The sequence below is a fragment of the Zalophus californianus genome, chromosome 7 (genome assembly GCF_009762305.2).
Source record: "Zalophus californianus isolate mZalCal1 chromosome 7, mZalCal1.pri.v2, whole genome shotgun sequence".
Lineage (NCBI taxonomy): Eukaryota > Metazoa > Chordata > Mammalia > Carnivora > Otariidae > Zalophus > Zalophus californianus.
In genome coordinates, this window is record NC_045601.1 from 3,168,927 (window position 1) to 3,174,057 (window position 5,131).

At 46.1% G+C, this 5,131-nt stretch overlaps 1 pseudogene; it reads left to right on the top strand.

Annotated features, from left to right (window-relative positions):
- The first annotated feature begins 4,641 nt into the window (after positions 1-4,641).
- LOC113928207 lies at positions 4,642-4,770 on the top strand (annotated as a pseudogene).
- Positions 4,771-5,131: the final 361 nt, after the last annotated feature.

Genomic DNA, 5,131 nt, shown 5'->3' on the forward strand with positions numbered 1-5,131 from the left:
ATCGAAATCAGCCAATAACATGGAAAACCCGTGGACTCCGTGTGTTGTAGATTCTTTTCCTGCTCAGCGGAGATGCGCACGGATGCGGTGAGCTGCGGCTCCCTGTCCTACGGCGCCCTCTAGGGGAGAAAAGGGGGAGCAGCGCGGGGGCCCGAGGGTCCCTAGGTGCCAACAGCGGCCCGCAGCAGAGCTCCCCTGAAAACCAGACATGCGCCCACGTACGCCCGTATTCATTTCAGGCTGTACGAACACTCTGGGGTCCTCTAAATCCACCCTTAGAATTTAAAGCCGAGAGACTTGAATCCAGAGGAACGAAGGTGTGTCCAACCTTGGTCCTTTGACACCAGGACCCTGGAGGGGGAGACCCTAGCTCCCTCCGCTAGCAACCACCTGAGCTGGCAGGACATTAGGGCGTGGCAGGCAGGCCTCCAGGATTTGGCGGAGTGAATTTGAGGCCATCCTAAAGCTTTCTGTCTTCTTTACGGAGGCAGGGTGGGGTCTGCAGCTGAGACGTGTGGGTAGGTTAAGAACATTGAGAATACCTGTTGCACGTATTAAGCAAGCGAACCAGCCAGAGCAAGGTGCAGGTGAGGTTGGGGATCGCAGCTAGAATGCAAAGGTTTGAATCTTGTTGGGACGGGTGCTTACTGCTTGTGTTAGGGTTAGCAAACTGGATTTGCGGTCTTTACTATTTCCGTTTGTTGTTCTCAGTTCATATGTTGTGCTGGGTGGCCCCGGCAGCGTCAGTTAGCCTCTCTATGCTAAGGTTGACACATCTATAAATTAGGCTAATACTCATACCTATATCTTGGGTTCTATAAAACAGAGCTGTGCCTGCCCTCGGGATGCTGGCTTCCACAGAAAGGCAGGTTGACGAAGATGGTGATGATGATGATGTTGGAACCAATGCAGCCAGGGCTGAGGGGCGGGCTGAGGGGCCTGCCAGAGGGAATCACACACACGGAATCCAGCGCCATCTGCCTGTGTCCTCACTGGGAGCAACTGGAAAGAAGCCTGGGGAAAGCCGCTAGTTTTTCTAGTGATTCCAAATCTCCAGGCAGCTGGATCCCCAATTAAGCAAAATAAATAACATTTCCCCCTTTTTGTTCATAAATTAAGGGATACTAATGGGAGATGCACACATTTTTTAAAAAAGACAAAAACGCAAAATATCAATACTGGAAAAAGGATAGGCCCAGCTACCCCCCAGTACCACATGCTCCTCACCCCTCTGCCCTTGAGTCATGAAGCTTCCACACACAGATGCACACACACAGGAGCATGCCCACGGACACACATGGGCTCACACGCACAGATACACACAGGAGCATGCACACGGACACACATGAGCACAGGCATGCACAGATACACACAGGAGCACATGAACACGGACCACATGGGCTCACACGCACAGATACACACACAGGAGCATGCGCACGGACACACATGGGCTCACACGCACAGATACACACAGGAGCATGCACACGGACACACATGAGCACAGACATGCACAGATACACACAGCAGCACATGCACACGGACCACATGGGCTCACACGCACAGATACACACACAGGAGCATGCACACGGACACACATGGGCTCACACGCACAGATACACACAGGAGCATGCACACGGACACACATGAGCACAGACATGCACAGATACACACAGGAGCACATGCACACGGACCACATGGGCTCACACACACAGATACAGGCGCATGCACACGGACACACATGGGCTCACACGCACAGATACACACAGGAGCATGCACACGGACACACATGGGTGCATATGCACAGATACACACAGGAGCAGGCACACGGACCACATGGGCTCACACACACAGATACACACAGGAGCATGCACACGGACACACATGGGTGCACATGCACAGATACAGGAGCATGCACACGGACCACATGGGCTCACACACACAGATACACACACAGGAGCATGCACACCCACAATTGTGATAAGGAAAATCTGTGTCGTAAGATGGCCGACCGGGCCAGGGAGAGAGTCCCAGTCCTTGCCCCGGGACTTTCCCGGGTTCTTCTCACTGCTCTGCTTCCTGCACGCACTAATCCGGGTTTTTCTCCCTGCCCAGCTTCGCGCACGCGCCGAAAGTGCCAAGTGTGGGGAAGTAGGTGTGTATAAATTGCCCCCTTTGTTTGTGCTCGGGGCTCAGACCTTCAGAGACCACTCTCCTCTGAGCTCGCGGCATTAAATAAACCTCCTGTCCTCCAAGATCTCCGGGAGCCACGTGGTTCTTCTGTCGGGCGATCCAGTCCAGGTTCCGTGACACTTGAAGAATAAGAAGACAGTGAAAACTGGTGACCAGACACAGCAAAGGCTCAGTGGTGGAGAACAGGGAATCATTCTGAAGCTTAAGAATGAATAATACCATATACTTTTACTTTTTCATACAGGAGGAAAAACTAAAGGCCTAACCCATAGTCTCAAATAGGCTTGAGAGATTATCTCATCGAACATAGGCGAGATCAGCAAAGATTGCTTTCAGATTAAAAACACTACTTTATTCTAAAGAGCAATAGGAACAAAACTTACCCTCCCCTGGCAACCCCACTTCTGGCGGCCTATCACAAAGGCAAACCTGCACAAAATCACTATGCACAACATCATTAACTGCAGCCTTGTTTGCCATAGCACAAGGCTGGAAGCAGCCGAAATCTCCCTGAGTGGAGGCCTGGAGTAAAGTGACAGAAAGAAGGAGGAAAGTCTCCGTGCATGACACACTAAGATCTCCAAAATATCACATCGGGTGAAAAAAAGCAAGGGTCGGAACAGATAAAGGAAATGCTGCATCTTGTGTATTATACATGAGAAGTAAGGAGGTGTGTATATATATATATATATATATCAAGAGAAACAGAAAAGTCTTGGTTAGATGGTCACCTATAGGGGCCACGTGAGGAAGAGCAAGCCTCCTGTGGAAGGGAGACTTCAGTCCTTAAGCCTCTAATCCTCCTTGAGCTTCGAACCATGTAATTATATCACATAATTAACAGGAAAAAAATGCCTAAAATTGAAAACTCTAACGAGTGAAGCTGTATATCAAATTGACAATGTAGCCACATAGAAAAAATGTTTAATTCATGGATCTTTAAAGTAGAGCATTTGTATTATTTATATACTTGTATACGCTCAGTGGAGTATAGTCTAATACAAAAGGAATTACAAGAAATCTTAAACTTCACATAGTAATTTGTTGTTAGTAATCCTGTTAGAATTATTACTTTGGGAGCGCCTGGGTGGTTCAGGTGGTTAAGCGTCCAGCTCTTGATTTCGGCTCAGATCATGATCTCAGGGTCATGGGATCGAGCCCTGAGTCTGGCTCTGTGCTCAACGCAGAGACTGCTTGAGATTCTCTCTCTCCTTTGCCTTCTGCCCCTCCCCCCACCCCCACGCTCTAAATAAATAAATAAAATCTTTAAAAAAGAATTATTACTTTGAAGCTATCTTATGCATAAGATAAAAAAGAAATTTATTAATGTTCTTATAAATGAAGGATTTTAGTGTGAGAGAGAAAATATAAGTAGACAAATGTCTATGCAAAACCTTCAATGTTACATTTACACTGAAAATACTGATATGAAGTCATGCCTTTTTTTTTTTAAGATTTTTAAAAATTTATTTGTCAGAGAGAGAGAGCACACAAGCAGAGGTTGTGGCAGGTAGAGGCAGAAGGAGAAGCCGGTTCCTCACTGAGCAGGGAACCTGATGCAGGACTCGCTCCCAGGACCCTGAGATCATGACCTGAGCCAAAGGCAGATGCTTAACTGACTGAGCCACCCAGGAGCCCCAATTTTTAAGATGTGCTTTCTAACTTTAATCCACTGAGGGGGCTAAGTAGCAAGGACACCCCAGTAGCAATGAGCACTCATCCTTGAACCCAGATTTGATCACTTAAACGTTCTTCCTGCTAAAAGGAGCAAGAACTCTATGGTAGATGGAGTTGTTTACGCTTTGTTATGCCCATGTGCAGTTCCTCTCATTTTGGCGGGGGCGGCGGGTGGGGGGGAGTCTGCTTTCTGGCCATGTGGCTGGGCCCTGTGGTTTTCTCTGTCTGATGGGATCTTAGCAGACCCATCAGGCATGCCGGGGTTAAAACGTGTTGGTTGGGCATACCCTCTGTGCCTCAACCATCACTATGGAAGGCATGTCCCTAGGCTAGCCCACTGGTTAAAGAATGTATGATCATACTACATACAACTCTAAAGTAAACATTCGGGACATCTCCATGGAGTGGATGGTTTGTTATGCAAATATAAAGAAGGAAGGAGGCCTGGATAGACCAGTAACCAGTAAGTAGAAGAGTTAAGCAAGGAACTATCTTCCTAAACTAGACTCTGACATTTCCTGACAGTTTTAACATGTTTCATAAAACTGATCTTTTTTCTGCTGTTTAAACTGAATTAGCCTGATACCAAAAACAAAGGTGGTACAAGAGAAAACACTACCTAACAATATCCCTTATGAATATAGACACAAAAATCCTTAACTAAACATCAGCAAATAAAATTTAGCAAAGCACAAAAAAAAGTAGACCATAACGATGTAGGACTTATTCCAGGTATTCAAGACTGGTTTGGTATTTGAAAAATCAGTCAATTTTAGCTTTGCGCAGTGGCAGTATCGTAGCCAATGAGGTTTGTCCGAGGCGCGATTATTGCTAATTGAAAAATCAGTCAATTTAATTCACTATGTTGGCCAGCTAGAGCTTATATGATCGTATCAATCAATGCAGAAAAACACCATTCATTTAGCACACATTCATGATAAAAGGTGTCAGAGAAATAGGAACGGAGGTAAATTCCTTGCTAAGAATCTCTACAAGGACCACATCATTAACAGTATACCTCATGGTGAAAAACTGAATGCTTTCTCTCGGAGACTGGAAACAAGGCAAGAATGTCCACCCTCACCACCACCACTCTTAATTCAATATATAGCCAGTTCAATAAGGCAAGACAAGGAAATAAAAGCCGTATAGATTGGAAAGGAAGAAATAAAAATGTCTCTATTTGCCATTTACAGTTACTCCAAAAAATTAAATACTTTTAACAAAACAATTACAGGATCCATATGCTGAAAACTACACGATG